A 20,740-nucleotide genomic window follows, 5' to 3' on the forward strand; every position below is an offset into this window, starting at 1 on the left:
GAGCAATGCCGGGGAGTCAGTCTTCTGTATGCCACCTTTCCCACGCCTGCCGCTGAATGGGGATTCGGCATTGGGGTCTTCCCTTTTCACTGGCCGTTACTGAGGGAATCTTGGTTAGTTTCTTTTCCTCTGCTTAAATTAAGTAGGTCACCACGTATGAGGTCGTGGTCGGGGAGCACAACGCTCAGGGCAGCTGGCCTCGGGCCCGTACGGGGGGGTTGCCCCAGCCCTGTGGCTCTGGCCCAGGTGAGCATGCTCTGTCCCAATCTGCGACCGAAGCCCACATGGTCACGAGGTCCGCGCTCCATGGTAATCCCGCAGCCGCGGGACACCAAAGGCAGCCATACACAGCACGGCCAGGTGCTCCGGCGTAGGGTGAAGGTGCGCCAGGCTTTTTTAAAGCCTGCTGCTGCCGCCACCACATCTGGGGTGCGTCGGCCACCAAGGATCCAGCGACAGTGCTGATCGAGGTCTGACCTTAGGGGGATGAATGGAATGGGGTTCCTGCAACAGCCCCAGCCACGCCCCTGGGAGAACACCCCAGGGCGAATGATGTACAAGCAACCCTCAGACAGGCGTAGGCCCGGGAAAAACCCAGGACCACATGGTGCGTTCGACGTGTTGATCAATGTGTCCTGCAATTCATACTAATTCTCGCAGCTAGCTGCGTTCTTCATTGATGCATGAGTCGAGTGATCCACTTGCCTGCAGTTGCAGAGAGGTTGGGGGAGGCAACTCCGCCTGTGGCAGGACAGCCCAGCGCCCTGTCTAGCTCGGCCAAAACCATTGTGGTTTCAAAAACAAAAAAATAATCCAGGTGCTCAGCCTGACCGCCACCTGCAGCAGCACATTGCTTCCCAGGGGGATGGTGGTAGGCCGCTCCGCCACCTGCCCACACGGCCTGATCCTTCCCAGACCCCTTCCGCTTCCCTTTTGGGGGGTTAGGGGAGAACGGACAGTGAGGCGGGCCAGAGACAGCACAGACAGGGGATTGGGTGGGACCGCTAGAGTCTTCAAACCCCAGCCCAGCCACATAGGGCCCAACTCCAGGTACCTGGGCAAAAGGGAAGGTCACCCACTGTGCCATCGTGCCTGGCCATCGCTCGCCCACAGATGTGGGCAGCTGGAACCTTCACGCCCACCGTCAAGTAAGACAGCTGCACCATGGCTCAGGGCTCATGCCTGGCGTGCCGGGCCCCTGTCTGCCTGGGGAGGCGCCCCTTGAGAGCAGTCAGGTTTCCCTCGGCTCCCGGCTGCCCCCACTTGGGCTTCCCTGCTGACCGCGGTGTGGCCCACCAATGCCCACCCACTGGCAGGTCAGAGAGAGGAGTGCGTACCCCCGGCCAGCGCAGAGGAGGGCTCAGTGAGGAGAGGGGGCTGTGCAGGGCTCCCTTTCCGGTGTGTGGTTGGGGACATCCCCAGCAGGTTAAACCAACCACGCCAGGCATCCCCGGCAATCTGCTGGGTTGCAGACCCCTCTCTGGTGGAATGGAATACCCGCTCCCTGGTGCCTGGTTGACCACACGCACCGGACTGCTCTGCGAGAGGTGCTCCGGGCTGTGGGTGTGCACATCTGGGATGCAACCGAGGTCGGGCACACAGCACTCCCTCCCGCTGCTCCGCTGTTAATGATCCTTCATGCCCTCACCCACAAGCAGATACCATTCACACTCAAATGCCCCATTTCGCCTTCCAAACACACGTTCCACCTCCCTCCCGACCTACATGCCACCATCCCTCCATCCGAACCCACACAAAGACACCAACATTTGTCCCTCCATACCTACACCAAGATGCTCCACCCCTCAGAGCCACACCCATATGCTTCACCTCTACCTCCAGACTGACTCAAATGGCGCCATTCACCCTCTATACCCACACCCAATTACCCCATACCTTCGACACACACATGCTCCCACCACTCCAATAAACCAACATCCTTCTCTCCAGACAAACATACTCATCCCTCCATTCACACCCAGATGCCACCTTCCTTCCCACCAGTGCTCCAGTCCTGACCCACATGCTCCAACATTCCCTGACATGCCCCCATCATATGCCCTGTCCCTCCATTCCAGACTCCAAGATGCCCAATCCCTTCCTCAAGACCCATATCATGATGGCCCATGCTCCCTCCACACAGAAAGATGCCCCTATCCGTCCTCCGGCCAATGAGCCCCAATCCCTCCCTCCAGACCCACACCAATGTGCCCCATCCCTCCCTCCAGATGCACACCAATGTGTCCTAAGCCGCCCTTTATACCGACAGCAATGTGTGCCATCCCTTTCTCTCAAACCCACACCAATACGCCCTATCCTTCCCTCTCGGAACCACACCAAGATGCCCCATCCCTCCTGCCACATAGCAAGATGCCTGTCCCCCTTACATCAGATGCCCATGTCCCGATCCTGAATCACATGCAGATAGCCCTAGCCAACCCCTTCTAAAACCACACATCCTAGTATGCCCCCATCCGCCCAGACCCACACCAATGTGCCCCATCCCCTCCTTTCAGACCCACACCAATATGCGGCCATCCCTCCCCAGACCAATGTCCCCATCCCTCCAAGCAAACCCAAACCAATGTGCCTCCACCACCTCCCTCCAGAGCCACACCAGGATGCCCCGTCGCACTTCCCAATCCACAACTAGATGACCCATTCCACCCTCCAGAACCACTGTGCCTCATCTCTCCCTCCAGAAACACACCCATGTGCCCCATCCACCTCCCTCCAGAGCCACTCCAATGTGCCCCATCCACCACCCCCAGAGCCACACCGATGTGCCCCCACCACCTCCCTCCAGAGCCACACCAAGATGCCCCTTCCAACTTCGCAACCCACACCTAGATGACCCATGCCACTGTGCCCCACCACCTCCCTCCAGAGCCACACCAATGTGCCCCCACCACCTCCCTCCAGAGCCACACCAATGTGCCCCCACCACCTCCCTCCAGAGCCACACCAAGATGCCCCGTCCAACTTCCCAACCCACACCTAGATGACCCAAGCCACCCTCCAGACCCACTGTGCCCCATCTCTCCCTCCACCCAGATCCACACCAATGTGCCCCCACCACCTCCATCCAGAGTCACACCAAGATGCCCCGCCCAACTTCCCAACCCACACCTAGATGACCTATGCTACCCTCCAGAACCACTGTGCTCCATCTCTCCCTCCAGAAACACACGCATGTGCTCCATCTCTCCCTTCAGAGCCACACCCATGTGCCCCATCCACCTCCCTTCAGAGCCACACCCATGTGCCCCATCCACCTCCCTTCAGAGCCACACCCATGTGCCCCCTCCATCTCCCTTCAGAGCCACACCCATGTGCCCCATCCACCTCCCTCCAGAGCCACACCAATGTGCTCCCACCACCTCCCTCCAGAGCCACACCAAGATGCCCTGTCCCACTTCACAACCCACGCCTAGATGACCCATGCCCCACCCTCCAGACCCACTGTGCCCCATTTCCCCCCCAGAAACGAGCCCATGTGCACCATCCCTCCGCCCAGATCCACACCAATGTGCCCCCACCACCACCCTCCAGACCCACTGTGCCCCATCTCTCCCTCCAGAAACACACCCACGTGCACCATCCCTCCGCCCAGATCACACAAATGTGCCCCACCACCTCCCTGCGGAGCCACATGAAAATGCCCGTACAACTTCCCAAACCACACCTAGATGACCCATGCCACACTCCAGACACACTGTGCCCCATCTCTCCCTCCAGCAACACATCCATGTCCTCCATCCCTCCCCAGACCCACACCAATGTACCCCAACCCTCCCCCACCACTATCCCTCCCCCAGACCCACACCACTGTCCTATCCATCCCTCCAGACCCACACCAATGTGCCCCCTTTCTCCAGATCCACACAAATGTGCCCCATCCTGCCAGACCCACACCTGCATGTCCCTATCCAACCATTCAGACCCCACCAAGATGCCCAATCCCTCTCTCTAGTCCAATACCATAATGCCCGATCCTCCCTCCAAATAGCAAGATGCCGCTTCCCCCAGGTGCATGTGTGTCAATCCCAAATCACACACAGATAGCCCCAACCAACCCCCTCTAAAACAGCCCATCCTAATAATCACACCCTCATGAAACATTAAATCCCTCTATTAGGCCCCCCTCCCCATGGTCAGATAAACGCCATCATACACTGTCTCCATGTTCCTTTTCTTAGCCCTGCATACCTTTCATGTTGAATACATGAGCATGATTTTTAGAGTAAATGTAGTTTCTCGCTCCCCTATCGAAATTGGTTGTCTTGCAGGAACTTTTACGGTATCCGGAAGAAAATGCCAATTATATGTACAGCCAGCCGAGAGCACACGGGTTGCTGCTGTTCTGCAACCTGGCATCCAGAGCCTTGACGCTCCACGGGGTCTCGTAGAAACGTTCCCAATGTTGAAAGGCCCATCCCAAACGCTGTAAGCCAAAGGCTGGCAGGGTCCGGTTGCACTTCCACCGGCAGCCAGAGCGTTCAAAATTCCCGCTAAGCCCCGGCCGCTCAATGAACTTGCTCCGGAACCGTTTCACTGCTCCGGAAATCACAGATGACATCAGAGGTCACGTGAAGAAGAGGGGGCGGGCCATTGCCATGGTCCTTTTCTCGGATGGGAACTAGCCGCTACCTTTCTCGAATGGGAACTAGAAAACTACCCTTTACGGAACGCTCATGTCCCGTTTCCAGGCAGCATCAGGTGAGTGCATGCGTTTCAGCTCTCGTAGTGAATTTTATATGCATTTCTTTTAGCATCCATCAATTTAGACGTTCTTATCCTTTTGTTATATTGTTAAGAGGAGCCGTTTTGCAACCTCTAGGAATGCGCGTTAAAGCTGTAATTCTTTGTGTTGCACTTACCGCTTGTTGAAATTAAATATTCTACGTGATTTTCTAAACATCTGGTTTTGAAATTACACGGGGCAGCCTGTTGTTGGCATAGACACAGAAGCTGCTCCGAAGCTCATTTACGGTACGGTTCAGGCTCTGCAATACCTGCAGAGGCAGTAACTGATGTGCAGCTACTACACAGACCCTGTACACATCTAATAGTACCTGCACAGGCTAAGGCTCGCAGATGCATAGCTCTCAACCATTTTTGACACCAAGGTGGGTGAAAACACCAGATTTATTTTGGGGTGGGGTGAGAGCCCATTTAAGTGAATGGGCGTTTAGGGGGCTTGGCAAGTGAGACAGCTGATTGTAAGGAGGGTGTCGTTTTTGTTACAAATTAATCTCGTATTATATTTATAAACAAAAACATACTGTCTCACATGAGGCTAAATAAACACAACATAGAACGTTGAAGCTTATCAGTGCTGAGTCTCTGTGGCTGTTCCCTACATTCAGAGCCAGCCTTGGAGGTGGTGGGGGGGAGGTGAGGGAGGTGAGCCGGGCGACCGCCTGGTGTGTCTCGCCGCCCAGGGCACCTTTTGCTCCCGCCACGCCAGCTCCGGGGAGTCTTTTAAGGGCTCCCCCGAGCTGGCGTGGTGGCAGAAGGCGTGGCAGGTGCCTCATTGCCATTGAATGAACCCGCAGCGGCAGGCTCATTCACTGGCAATGGGGTGCTAACGGGCCCTATTTAACATCCTCGCCGGAGCGACGAGGGTAAAAAAAAAAGGGGCCCCTCTCTGCCCTGCGCCCTTCCGCCCTGCCCCCTGTTAACCAGGGGTGCGTGGTGGCAGAGGGGGGGGGCACCAATTCGCCCAGGGCGCTGCTGCCCTTAAGGCTGGCCCTGCCTACATTTCTGTTTTTATTTCTTCCCGCTGCGCTGGCTCATTTAGTAAGACTGAGCCTGTGTGAGGTATGCTCCAGAGTCTGTGACTCCAAGGCGGGTGAAACAGATGAGCTGGCGGGTGGGCGGGTGTCTGGCTGCTTTTTGCGGGTGACACCCGTCAAAAGCGGGTGAGTTGAGAGCTATGCAGACGCATTAACTGCTGTGCAGCTACTACACACACACCCTGCTATGGTGTAAGTGACTATATAATACCTGCACAGGCTAATGCTTGCAGACGCAGTAACTGCTTTGCAGCTGCTACACAGACCATGCTCTGGTGTAAGTGACTACATATATAATACATGTGCAGGCTAAGGCTCGCAGACGCAGTAACTGCTGTGCAGCTACCACACAGACCCTGTACACATATAATAGTACCAGCGCAGGCTAAGGCTCGCAGACGTAGTAACTGCTGTGCAGCTACTACACAGATCGTGCCCTGGTCTAAGTGACTACATATCTAATACCTGCACAGGCTAAAGCTCGCAGAGGCAGTGACTGCTGTGCAGCTGCTACACAGACCCGGCTCTGGTGTAAGTGACTACATATATAATACCTGCGCAGACGTAGTAACTGCTGTGCAGCTGCTACACAGACCCTGCTCTGGTGTAAGTGACTACATATATAATTATACCTGCACAGGATAATGCTCGCATAGGCAGTAACTGCTGTGCAGCTACTACACACACCCTGTTCTGGTGCAAATGACTAAATATATAATTATACCTGCACAGGATAATGCCCGCAGAGGCAGTAACTGCTGTGCAGCTACTACACAGACCCTGCTCTGGTGTAAGTGATTTTCACAAAGTGTTTGTGTAGGGGTGATGGAGTTCTTTCTATGAATTGTTTGCCGATTCTTGTGGCGTAGTAGGTTTTTATTTATTTATTTTTGCTTTGAGGACTGTTGCTTTGTACAGTTTGAGTTGTCTTTGGTATTTTGTTTAGTCTTGTCTGGTGTATTGTTCTCTCCATTTTTTTCCATTTTGCAGTTGTTTTTTGGGTGTTTTTCAGTTCTTCTGTGAACCATTTTGCTGCCTGTTTTTTTGGTGGTGTTGCTTTGAATGTTTTAGCTGGTGCTAATTGGTCAATGGCCTTGTTGATCCAATTGTTAAGTGTGTCTTAGATATTGGTGGTATCTCTTTCACCTAGGTTGTCGTGGTGGGTTGATAGCATGGCGGCCTTGTCCGCTAGTTTTGTTGCAAAGTTGAGGTTGTAAGAAGATGGTCTGTAGATCAGTATGAATACTATGTTGGATTGGTCGTTGAGTTCTATCTTTATTAGGAGGGATTCATAGTCTTCCGCGTTGGTTTTGATGATTCGAGATGCTCAGTTGTGTTTTTTGTGTATAATTGCGATTCCACTTCCTTTTCGGTTTTCTCTGTTGGCGTGTATTAATTTATAATTGTCGGGTATTGCTTCATTAGCGATGGCTTTATAGTTGTCCGATAGACACGTTTCTGTAAGGAAGAGCACGTCTGTGCCTCCTTCGCTTAGGTCATTGGTTTCTGTTGAGTGTTTTGCCATGGATCTAATGTTGAGGAGGCTGCAGTGTAGTTTGCTGGATTTCCCTTTTGTGTTACTGTTAGTATTGCTTGTTCTGACCAGTGTGGTGTTGGTTGAGTTTCCATTCCAGGTGGGTTTTTCCCGGTTGAGTGTTTTGGGTGGAGTGGTTCTTTGTTGGTCAGTCTTTGTCGAGTAGACCGATAAGGTTTATGGTGGGGTTGGTTCGTTTCCGGTTGGTAAATAGGGTCGCTACCCCTCTGTTCTTGTCTTGGTGATATAGTGGGTGTAGAGTGAGTGTGATGGTTTCCAATTTGTTCCTTGTTCTGGTTGGGGTATTGTCCATGGTGGATACCGGGTTAGGATGGTTTATTAGTTGTCATCCTTTTGGTGTCCTGGTTGGGTCTGTATTCGTGAAGCTTGTTGGCTGTCGGTTAATTGTTGCTGTGCTGTTTTTGTTTACCACGTTGTCGTATGTGGACAGGTAGCGAGCATTGTAGTCTGTCTTTGCTCTATTTGTATGTCTCCTTGGGCCATCTCAGATGTTTGTCGAGTTTTTTGGGGTTGTGGGATCATGCTGGTCCGTGCCTTCCCGAGTGGTTTGGGATTTCTTATTATTTCTATTTGTCTTCTTTGTCTTTCTTGTGGCGAGGCTTGATGCGTGGGTTGTGTTCTGTAGTGGGCGTCCTCTTTCGATTGGTGTTTTTCATGGTCTTTTGGGTTTAGTCTTTGCTGTTTGTGGTTTGTTGTTGCTTGTATTTGGTAGGTTGTGGGTAGTTGATGGGATTGTGTGGTTCCGTTTGTTTATTGCTTCTTTCGTTTTTGGATCCTTTTCTTTAGATTTTTTTTTTTTAATCCTGGAGGTACTTTTCGTTATGGTTGTTAATTATTGGATTTTGCACAAAGCAAACATGAATATTGTGTAAAGGAGTGCATGTGAATACTGGCATATATTGGTGCAGTCATGTTAGGGAGGATTCCCATTTCTGTGCTAATAACCTCAGTGACCCCCAGCTCTTTTGCTGGACTGTAGCACTTTTTAATTTTAACCCTGGAGTGAGTGAGACCCTTTTCCCACTGCATCATGTGTTTTGACCTTTGGATTATGTGTTTTCACTGTTTTGGGAGTCTGTCAAACTCCATATGCATCTACTTTTTGTATGGTGACGCACATCAACTTCAGTGCAGTGTCACTGAGAAATCCTTTAGATTTCTCATAAGGTTTAAAATACCTTTTCTTGTGTGAACTACTGTTCCCAAGAATAGTAAAGTGAAAATTACTTTTCTCTTTGTGTGTCCAGCACACACCATTTTATTGGGAGTGCTGGGGGGTTATCTAGTAGCCCCTTATCCTACATTCTCATGTAACATGTGTATGTTGCCCTCCCTACTTTTAAATGACTAGTGGCAGTGGTTTAATTTTTCCTACCCTTGTGTTTTTCTACCGCAGGCTGAACCCTCAGCTGCAGTATAGCACCCGTGGTGACCATTTTATCAAAACGGCCCTTGTCTTCTTTTTTTGCCATTTTCTGTTTGTGAAGTCTTTCTTGGGTTTTACTATCTGTGTCAAACAGATTGAAGCCCTTTGTTTGTTTTGCCGTTGGCGCACTTCAGCCCTGAGTCCCGCCTCTGGCTCCAGTGTGTCTGGAAGGACAGATGTGAGGGATGGACCCGAAACTCCCCTGTCCTTTGTCTCTAGGAATGCCTAAATGCAACCAGTCCTGAATGGCTGGCTGGCTGTCCTTTCAGGACAGCGACCCTGATGTGTGATTGGCAGCCTAGGCTGTGCATGAATGGGAGAAACCTGCTTAAAAGTCGAGGGTTTTGGGACTAGAGGTTGAGTAGACTACTGGGAGAAACACCTGACGAAGAAACCGTGAACAAAGCCTGCTGCATCTTCCTGGACCTTTGAATTGCCCGCTGAAGCCCTGCTGCTGTGATGAAACTCCCTTTTCAGACAGAGAAGCTCTGGAATGGACTTCTCCCCTTGGCTTAGTGGGACAAACTAACCCAGAGACTAACTCCACTGGACCATCTTCCCTGTCTGGCTGTACTTCTTAATTGCTGCAAGAACCAAGTGCCAGTGGTCGAGTAATCCGTAGTCGAGTGAAACGTCTGAAATCCGGCTAGAAGCTCCTGGAGTCTCCTAAGGACCCTCCAGAAGCAGGACGACCAGAGCTAGAGTCCCCTCACCAGACCCAAGGAGTGAAGGAAGCCCAACCGGTACCAGAAATCCGCAACAGTGCTGTTTACTAAGCGCTGAAACCCGCAAAGTGCAGCTGAACCGAAAAGAGCCCGTAGGTGCCAAAGACCTCCGAACTACCACCGCAGGAGCCCTACAGATGTCCTCCCTCTTGTCCCCACGACTAAGGCTCAGGAATACGGGGTCTGCAACGCGGTAGCAGGACAGAACTGGACCACTCTTCTTCAAACCAGAGGTAGTGTTTAGACTTGGGGTACTTACCTCACTGTCTTGTAGCCTTGCTTTTCTCAGTTGGGAATTGCAGTGGCTTACTTTTAGAGTTGATTCCAACTCTGTTTTCACAGCTTGCGACCCTACAAGTGATTTTCTAATGAACTCTCTAACTTTGTGCAAGACATTTGATTCTAAGAAGTGCCTCAGCTCCACAGACTGTTTCAAATTGACTTTGGCTGTCCTGGGTCCCTGCAGACTCTTCTAGCCCACTGACTTTGATATGGTTTGTCCCTCATGGGTGGTAACTTGTTTTAGACTGTTACTGCTGGGAAAGGCTTGTCTAGATTTCATTGGAAGATTTATTTGTCCTCACATATACTGAGAACCTCTTTAACCTTTTTCCTTCCTTAAACCTTTCCTTTCTGCAACCTCAGAATCTGCAAGTGTGATATATAAATGCCATTACTGTCCTTGTGATTGAAGTCACCCCACGGTGTAGCAATTGTGTATGAAGCATATCCAAAGATTATCCACTAACTTGCTCTGATTCTGAAAAGTAATTTTAAAGTATATTTACATTGTTACATGAATTGCCTTTCTAAAGAACGCTTATTTAAAAAATGATGTTAATTAAATAAATAACTATTTATAACTGAAACCTTGAGTGTAAGTGTTACTTGGCTACTTGTATTTACAGATTTTATTTGTACAGCTCTACAGCTCAGTTATCCCTCTTGAGATAGGCCTGGCTGCTTAGTCACACTGCCAACCTGTGTAGTTCAGACCTATACCAAAAGGTGAGATTACCTAATACCAAGCAGATAGTGTTGTGTAGGCTCACACAGTGGGACAACACCAATTCTTACCTAACAAGTCAGTATGGAAATGTATTGATTGTGAGGGTGCTGGGTTCCTGCTTTTGACTGTGATGGCAAAGTATTCTCACCCAGGGGGTGCATGCTATGTTTAGGCCTCTTTCTCCCACTTTGGCCCAACATAGTCACAGGCTTTTTCCATGCCACATTGGGGATTGTGAGGGTGATGGGTGCCTGCTTTTGACTGGGATGGCAAAGGCTTCTCACGGGTGCATGGTATGTTTTGGCCTCTGACTTCTACTTTGGCCCAACATAGTCTCAAGCTTTACACTTGCCACAGTGGGGGATCATTCAGCATAAGTGCAACTAAGCAAAAGCAGAATGACAATCTGTATTGGTCCGTATATCATCCTACAAACTCTAATGTTCTGAAGTAATCAGTAAATCATCGAGAACAAACATGTTTCATGGCAATGCTCTTGAAGTAATCAGCAGATCATCCCAGAATCCTCCCCAAATCATCAGGGACAAACGTGCAATCTCTTGAAGTGATCAATAGGTCATCCTAAAAGCATCAGGAACAAAAGAGTTTTCTAAAATGGGGATAATGTTAGCATATTCATTAAGTTATCCTAAGCTCATCCCCAAATCATCATCCACCATTCTGAGATATTTGCTGATGACTTTAACAGCGTGATGACGTCTGATGATGTGGGAATGACTTCTAGTGTAGTTCGATGATCATCAGATGACCCCAGGATGGTCACTAAAGTCATCCTTTTAGACCAGGGACAGCACACCCTAAATGGTTGTACGTTTTCTGTCAGTCGGCGAGTAAACACAATTTCACCAGGGCACATCTGTTGGCAGTACGTGGCACACACTTTTAGTACTTGGTTCAGAAAACAACTGCATCATTCATGTCACGAACAGGCCCACCTGCTTGAACCAGGTGCAAACAGTGGGGGCTCGGATTAGTTTGAATAATTCAAAACACTGTCTGCTGAAACTCAAAATGATTCGAAAGATGGGGTCCCCGATTCAAGTGCGTGTCTGCTGGCCTGAGCTACATTTTTCGACAGCGTTTTCCGTTTTGACTTTATTTTATCACGGTTTTATCAGAGGGTGGACGGCGTCTATCCACCTTTTTCAGAGGTCCCCTCGTGGAACGAACAGTGTTCCTGTGAATGAAATGAGTGGCTTAGTGCCTGATCACTCCAGTAAGGGGGATACAAACACAGATCCTCAAGTGGGCAGGCCAACAGCTTATCCACTAAGCCATTTCAAAATGTGATTGAAGCATGTGTGGAAAGTTGTGTTAAAGGAATTGACAAGAGGCGTGTTTTATGCTTTACCAGCAAAGTTATAAGACCACCTCCTCTCACAGGATTTTTTTCGGCATCTGATGAATTTTCTGGAAGGGAAATTCTCATTTATCCTGTGCAGTTTCTCCCTTTAGGAAAGGCGAGTTCATGAACTTTGCGGTGACGTCACTTCCCTTTGAACTAGCTTTTCTCCCCACTTAACATCACGACAACAGTGTAGAGAGTTTTACTCCAAGCATCCAATAACTAGGGGACTAATGTACATGTACAACTTACCCCCGAAATCCCTATATTCCTGTACATATGTCCTCACACACTTTTTCTGGATTCAGGGTGTATACAAATGATAGGGGTTGTTGAGTGATAATGAAAACAGATGATGAAAAAATACAATGTAAGAATGTACTTGTTTTGATAATGATGTACCATCAAGCAAAATGTTGTTGTTTTTTAATGTACTTTTAGCCTTGGTTCGCTTAATAGGCAACACAGTTTTGTTTCCTCCTTTTGTGAAATAATCACGCATGATACGTACTGCCATTAATAACAACAATGTCATAGCGTTTTTTAGAGAGAGTTCTTTTTCGTGGGAGTTCACTAATATATACGATTATATATATACGATTATATATATATATATATATATATATATATATATATATATATATGTATATATGTATATATATATATATATAGTATTGGTTTCTCAGAAAAAACATTTTCTGAGCATCATTTTTAATTAATGTTGTTGTCTTCCCCGCGCTGCTACTGAAAAAAATCTTGCAAAAATAGCTGTTTTTCCTTTTTCCTTTTATAACTACTCGTACAGCAAAAAATAGCAGTTTTGCCTTTTCACCATCACTCGTGTGGATTACGAGTAAGCAACAGACAGCCTCTCAGACTGACCTAAGATGGCTGATATAGTAACTAGAGCAAAGATGACTGATGGAATGATTATACATATTAAATGTGTTCTGAAAAATCGTTTTTTCTATAGACCGTGATTGAGTGTGACTATTAATGAGTCCCTCCACTTTTTTTAGGACTTGTGCCCCACTTTTATGTAACTTTATCCTGATATTATTCAAATTGATTCACCTTGATCCAAGCAGTAGGTGTATGATTTGAACTGGTTTGACTCGATTCCAATTCAAACTGAGGCAAACCTCCCCCCACCCTAGGGGTATGACTGAGCCATGAGTTGAGCCATGAGTTGAACTAATAATGTGATGAAAGGAATCATAAAGTTCTTGCCCACCTTTAATTCTCCCGTCCGAACCATTGCAACAAATATCCTCTTCCAGAAGGATATCGTTTATATCCCATCCACATACGCAGTCTTAAGACATCTCTTTAAGCTGTTGTCGCCTAATTACGATCCTTGGAAGATGGTTAGTTACTATGTATTCGCATTATATTTTGCTTTCTTTCAGCAAAGTTTTGTTCTTTCAGCTAATCTTTAGTTCATTATTCAATGTTTTCTTTGTGTTTTATTCCGACAATACCGAGAGTAGGAATGAATTCACCATTGAACATAATGGAGTAAACACATTTTGAATGATAAAAGGAGATGTCAATCGTTGATGCCCATTTTGTCCACTGTGGTTTTGATTGGATTTTGGAGCGTTAACAGAAAGTTGTGTGATTGTTTTTTTCGTGCATTGTCTGCTTTCGCTTAGTGGAAACAGCATGTTAATCGTGTATACCGAGCCAACCAACCCATTGATGTCATATCCTTGTGATGTCTCCTTGGTATATCACGAGATGCATTTGGGAAGTTCATCACTTTGCTGAGGTATTGGAAGGCTAGAAGACTAGGCTGTGGTGCAGAATGGTGCACTAGCCCACCCTGTTAAGTGTTGTAACAGGGGATTTTGTGGAGTGATGGGAGAATTAGGGCTGGATCTTCTGGTGCAGAGGAGACTGAGGTGGCCAGGGATTGATGATGAATGCGGGCGTATTCTTTTGTGGTTGAAACCCTGGTGACCTACAGAGGTGCAGCTATCCTTGAGACACACACACATACACTAGCACCTATCATTGAGGGACACCTGCCTTTTGTACCTTTGAGATACACAGACCTGAGAAATAATAAAAACTGTCTGTCAGTCTTTATGATTAGGCTAGCTGTGGATAGCAACATGTATGCCAAAACAACCAGGTATACTGTTGCAGGAAAGTGATGGGAATAATATCCCAGTCAATGTGGAAAGGGCCGCTTTCATAATATCCCTTTTCCGTGTGTTTTCCTTTGACTGCACTTTATTGACTGACAGCGAACAGGAGTACATGCATATATGCCATCTTTTGTGTGTTTTGTACTGTGCCCATCACCAGTATAGTAGTGCCGAGCCTTGTCCGTTGACGGGCAAATTGCGACCCCGCCCAGTGTGGCCACCAGACCATGGTCTGTGTGGTCGAAAGATTACAGCTTCCCAGGACATCAGGAAAGGGGAAGAGTAGGAAAGGTCAGGTAGTCAAAGAAGTACAGACCTAGCTCAGAACATGTAAAGTTATGGAAACGTAGGAGTGAGCGATGGTGATTGTTGGGATGAATCCAAGCTCCAGCCATTATTTTGCAGATGGAAGTATTTCACTTTCTATATTTTTTTAGTATGGTGATTAAAATTATTTGTCGGTGTAATAAAAGTAATAAACATTCCGAAAAGGCTTATTTTGAATGTAAATATGTTGTTGCTTTACAACTTGATATCTGTTTGTAATCCATGCTCCTTTTCACCTAGTAATGTATGCAAATATAACGTTTTTTATCATACAGGTTTTCTCCCCAATCGGGCAATAATATTATTAGAACTACCTCCTGTGGAGCTGCGCTGCTGGTACCACTGATCCGAACATAATCGTGGGGGGTGGGTGGAGCAGGATCTTAAGCGCCTGTTGCTCCCCATTTTCTGTTGGGAGTTGTGGCTGATAGGCTGATTTCCTGTAGGGCTAGGGTAAATGTAGTTTCCAGTGCCTAAACCAGAAGAAAATGTAATTAATAAAAACTGACCAGAGCTTTCCTTATAGGCTGGCAGAACCTTCATGGAGGCCTTTACTAGTCTGGTGGTGGTATTACATTAAGTCATGTGTTTGCCTGATGGCCTTGAGGTGTGCTCCAGTGTTCCTGGGAGCTATGATGGCTCATCACCAGATAATTATATTGGATGCCCACCTGCTGATGGTTGGAAGGGGGTTCTGGTTAAGCTGAGCCCACTGACAGAGGTGTCGGAGCCAGGAATTGTCTGTGTGCAGAACGAGTACTGAGGGGCAGAAATTGAGAGGTTAACAAAAAAGACAGACTCCCAGGCCTGGCTACTTTGCCAGCAGCTGTACACATGGGGAATTGGGCAGTACAATAGTAGGCACACGCTTCACAAACTCTTTGAAACCTCAGGAGAGATTACATTAAAACATGTGTAATTTTCACCACCAATACCAACCCCCAGAATCCGCATTTCTGAAGCGTCCTGCAGAAGTGCATTTTAGTTCATTCACTCAATCTATTTACAAATGCATCTTTCTTGAAGGAGCTTCCAGAAGCAGTCCAGGTGAGCGTGCGCCCGTCTGTGTGTTTGATATTTTACTTGTCCCTTTTCTGGCATAGAAGGTACATAAACCACTTGGGCTGAGACGCACAAATATATATTTACGGCCAAAAGAGATCCAACCACGTTTTTAATAATGGATTCCTTGCTTGTAATTTGTGAGGAGAAAACTCGAACCTGGTGCCGTCTCCAATTACTAGTGGCAGGCAGATGTGGTACAGTTATGTAAGAAGGGGCAACTGCAGACCTGCAAGCCCAACATCTGTATTTGGGATCTATCATTAAGGCATGCTTGAGTATCTGGACAGATAAAGGCTAATACTTATTACTGCTCGATTAATGTAGGCAGAACAAGCCTTCCTAAACTAACCTGTTTTTTTGTTGAGAAGGTAACCCAAATATGGATATAAGGGTTAAAGGTGAGATAACATGCTTGTACTTCGCTCGACAAAAGGTGGTGATAGCATGCTTGCACTTTGCTGCACACACATTTTTATCATTATTATGGTATTTATTGAGTGCGGACCTAGCTTTGAGAATCGACTTGATCGCTTTAGAGGAATACACAAATACAGATACATAACAGAGCTTTTCAGAGGTAACATAACAGATATACAGCGGGTGTAGGATGCAGAGGGGCACAGAGGAGGGGTACGGGGTGGAGGGGAGAAGAGGGGCGGCCGGCGTCTTGTAAGTCGGGTGGCGCGGTGGCTGTTTGAGGAGGAGAGACTCAAGAGGGGGGTCTTGAGTTCTTTTCTGAATTGTAGGAGCGTGGGGTGGAGTCTGGTGCTGACAGGGAGGAGGTTCCATAGTCTTGGAGTGTAGGTAGAGCAGGCTTGTTTTCTGGTCCTTTCCTTTTTGCAGCGGTGGATTTCAAGTCTGCTCATGTCCTGGCTTCTGGTGGTGTGCCGTCTCCCGGAGATGCAGAGTTTTTTCTCAGGTAGTGTGACTTGAGGCTGACTGCTTTATGGATGATGCAGCAAGACTTGAAGGTGATTTGTGCAGGCAGTGGGAGCCAGTCAAGGCCAATGAGGGCCGGGGTGGTTGTATCTGTGTAGACCCTTGATGAGGCATGCAGTCGCGTGTAGGACACTTCTCAGGTTAACAAGGGAGGACGACGGGAAGCCTTCGAGGAGGGCATTGCCCCCATCCAGAGTTGGGATAGGGCCAGTGCTTCAATGGTGGATCTTAAGCTGTCTGGAGGGAGGAAGAACTTGACCTTCCGCAGGTGTGAGAGCAGATACCAAGTTGTCTGTGTTTTCTTAGCCAGCATTTTTGTGTACCACTGAAGTAAGACATTAGTGAGGTGAGTCAGGACTTGTAAATTCTTTAAAATTCCTCTAGACCTGCAGGTCGAGCAACTTAGTTTACCTACTCGACCTAAAAGAAATGCACACAACCCATAGCAATGGAGGACAAAAAATGTAAACGTGCTTTCTGTTAAATGGAGCATGTCACCACTAGGGGTGTCACGGTATTAGTTTTATGACGGTACGATAACCTTCTTGCCAAATGACGGTATATCATGGTTATCGCGGTATAGCAGGTTCAGTTAACTAATCTTAACAAATATTTTGTTAAAAAGGTCATAAATTGTCAGATTTATCATCACAAACAAAACCAGGCACCCAGGGCCAGAATTGGGCTTTTCAACATACATGTGGTTTATGGAATGGCATTAAAAACTGCTCCAACTGAAACTACTTGTACCAAAAAAACTTTTTTTTTTACATTGCCTTTTTGCATTTGAAGTTCTTTAACTTAACATTAAGTCAATGCGTTTTAGTTGACTCACGAATACACAGGCAGGATTTTCCTGCTGTAGCAAGGTAGCATTTTGAAACTTGTCTCTGCACATATTTAGCTGATCCTCCAGGAATCTAAGGCGGCTGCAGAATTGGTCTTTCATGGCGGTCACTCGTTGATCGCCTTGAATGAAAGAGTGGCTAGTGGTAGTGTTGTAATGCACATTTTGAGCAATGAGCTTGCTGCTCAGTCACAGGTCATCGCTTTGAAAATTGGCCTCGACTTGCATTTTTTTGGAACCACATGGCATGGGCATCATGACTCCTCACTGCGCAAAAAGTTTGTTTTGACAACTCTTTATTCCATTAAAGGGAGAAAAGTCACTCATATGCGGTCTGAAAGCCCATGTCATTGTGTTTCTTTTGTCAAAATGTCATAGCCAACACAGACAAACCGAAAGGTTGCATAGTGATCTAATCGCTATAGCTTCTTTAACATCTGCCTGGTGTATTATGAAGGTCTGATGTCGGAGTCTGACCATGTAATCCTAAAGGCACAGCGTTCAGTGGGCGCTGTTGATTTCTTTCTTGATTCTTGCAATACATGTTAATTTACCTTCTTAAAGATGGTGTCAAGGTCTGAGTGCATTAGGACCCCTGTAATGTGAGTTCAGAGGGAGGAATGCTTTCATGGGTGAATTGACCTAAGAAATATTTCACCCCCATTGCTCTGGATACTTCAAATTGAATGTAGAATCTGTCCTGCCTGCTTGAGTCCAGTGCCATATGCAGAAGGCAGGTAGGTGACGGATCAAGTGAAGCAACAACTCTAGTGCCAATGTGCAAATCTACACAGAGGACAGTGGGGGGTGGAGGTGCAGTTTATTTACTAGCAGAAAGCACTGATTGGCCCAGTGTTCACACAGTCTACAGCAGGGTCTGACTGGGGAATAAAATTGTCTCGGGCACCAACATAAAAGTGGCCCACAGTTGCAAATGGGAAATCATTCCTTTTGCAGCACTGTTTGAATAGTACCCAAGGGGGAGATTTATGATAAAATGTGATGCAAATTGTACATTTAAAAGAATATTTATTCAGCAACAGTGGTCAAAACTATTAGCCGCATAGTGAAGTCACTCATCAAACTGGCCCACTTTGACCAAAAAAGTGGCCCACTTAGACCCAAAAAACTGGCCCACACAAGCATTTCACGTTTTTGCTTCAGCCATGGGCCTATTGCCGTAAGGTCCAGTCCTTGCCTGGTCTAGACAGCTAATGTTGTTTGTGGAAATGCATCAGAAGGGCGTCCCGTTCATTCCCCCTTTGAATTATGGGATGTGTAGTTCTCCATCTTTCATTTTGGTGGGAAAATTACAAATCCCAGAATTCTAAGCTAAAACAGAACTGGATGGCTGTCCGATCCATGACCATGAGAAACTTAAATTCCTTGAATCTAAACCTTGGGAGAGTAATTAGATATGCATGACTTCACTGGCCGTCCTTTTTTTTTTTTACAATTTGCACAGCCAGAGCAAAAGCTGTTCCAATGTGTGTTTACTCAGTGCAGTAGGACCCTAACTTACTGAACTAATGGCACATGTTGCCGGGCAAGGCTGAATCGATACATTTCTGCTCCTGCTGGCTGAGTGGTTGCTAAGCAAAGTGCTCCTTTTTCGACTGTTTTGCAAGTCACTGAACGTTTTATTACATTTGTTTACATACGAACAAAAGGAAAAATAAAATGCTCACTTTCAGTTCAGGCCCTCAGCTCACCCTTGTGATGTCCCTGTGGTCGTGCTAATTGCAAATTAAAAATTGGGATTATCACCATAGAAGATCTGACCTGTAGTGCGGAGCACCACGACTGTGTGAAAACGTTTAAAATCTGTAAGCTGCCTTTCAAATAAATAATGCCTGAAACAAAATAACTTTGTTCTAGTTTGCCCATGAAATCCAGGTCTGGTGGAGTCTATGAACTGTAGTCTCTGGTATGCTAATAAAGCAAGTCATTCAGCTCATTGTTACCAGCTTTGCATGGGGAACACAAAGGTTGAGGCACTGGGCAGCTTTCAACAAAACTTGTGCAAAGTCGGCTGATCTTTGACCCGACTCTACTGATCACAGAGAAAGAGCGGTCACAGCAGCAAAGCTGCATTTACTAATGTGGCCTCACTTTCCCTATGCTCTTGTCTGCCAAACAAGGCCCCCTTGGCAGACGGCACATCCAACAGTGCAAGGCCAAGACTGCGCAGCACTTGCTTACTGCAGCCTTTCCAAATCAGATCGAAAAGCTACCCTTAACGGTATAAACGGTATTACGGTATAAACGGTATTACGGTATAAACAGCGTGACGGTTATTATTGTTCAATTAAGTTGTTCACGGTATCTTTAACGGTATACCGTTATACCGTTACATCCCTAGTCACCACAAACCCACTTTATGTTTGGCACACTGCTGCCACACCGAGGCCAGCCATTCTTTTATTTGACATTTACTACAAAGTAAATGTCAGATGGTTTCAAACATTTCCTACAAATCCTACTCACCGGTCATAAAAACTACTCGACTATGCGAGTGGGCAGGTAGACTTTGCCAGCTCTGTATGAGAGTCTGTAAAATGTAAAACGCTCTTAAAACATTTAGACTAGCTCTCTCCCGCAGGTTCTAATATATAATTAAATCATAATCCTACAGCAAAGCGAGCTCTGGAAGCCGGCCACAGTGTATGGAATTGCAGTAGATCTGTAGATTTACAGACTGGATGCAATTATTGATTACTACTTTGTGTAACATCCATTTAGCTTTGTGTGTTTATTATGTAAGAGGAAAGAAAATAAGAGATTAAGCAGAGTGGATAATGTAGCAGTCAGAGAACTGGGAAAACCTAGGTGGAATATTGTAGCATGCTGCCATCTCACTTTCAGGGTAGCTGGTATAAAGCAACAGGATGATGAGATAATGTCAAGGAGTATGGGATAAGCTCATGGGTTGAGCACCAGTTGCACAGATGTTTGCAACCAGCAGGTCACAGAACTAGGTTTGCCATCAAAAGCATTTGGCTGTGTGATCATGTACATTTTCAAGGGTGTTAACTCGCCAATGTGATGCATCTTGCCCAACAAAATAAAATCTAGTTTACATTATGAGATTTAGATACACTAACCTGAACTGTATACTGTAAAACATATCCGGTGCAGTGTGTTTTTTTTTTTTTACAGTAGTAATGAAGTAGCAATACTGTATGTATTATGTAACCAATCACATTTTTAGGAATGGAATTGCATGTCTATCTTTAAAAAAAAAAAAAAAAACAGTGGTACTGCTCTATGCCAGAACTTATATAGTTAGCTTAATAAAATTATCTTGAGTACTGCTGAAGGAGATGAGATGATTACTGATGCACTCTCTCCCCAGTTGCCCTTTTGAAAAGTGAACAGAGAAAAGAGGGTGCAGAGAGCACTGGGAGCAAGCGAGGAACGCAGGATGAGCTGTGCTTTCATTGAACAGGCTAAATTAAATAGTGATCTCTGCTACACAAATTTAATTGGCAAACCTACAGAATTGCATAGCAAATTTCTTTGCAACACTG

The 20,740-nt window shown here is 46.7% G+C and overlaps 1 protein-coding gene and 1 pseudogene across 1 annotated transcript in view; one reads left to right on the forward strand and one right to left on the reverse strand.

Annotated features, from left to right (window-relative positions):
- Positions 1-561: 561 nt before the first annotated feature.
- On the reverse strand, positions 562-713 carry LOC138505273 (5.8S ribosomal RNA; annotated as a pseudogene).
- A 3,894-nt stretch (positions 714-4,607) lies between these two features.
- DAGLA (diacylglycerol lipase alpha) overlaps positions 4,608-20,740 on the forward strand; it is a 323,287-nt gene continuing 307,154 nt past the window's right edge. Inside the window, exon 1 of the mRNA XM_069623887.1 lies at positions 4,608-4,719. The gene's annotated coding sequence lies outside the window, so the exon portion shown is untranslated. The remainder of the gene's footprint in view (positions 4,720-20,740) is intronic.

The sequence above is a fragment of the Ambystoma mexicanum genome, chromosome 11 (genome assembly GCF_040938575.1).
Source record: "Ambystoma mexicanum isolate Mex_15411 chromosome 11, UKY_AmexF1_1, whole genome shotgun sequence".
Classification (NCBI taxonomy): domain Eukaryota; kingdom Metazoa; phylum Chordata; class Amphibia; order Caudata; family Ambystomatidae; genus Ambystoma; species Ambystoma mexicanum.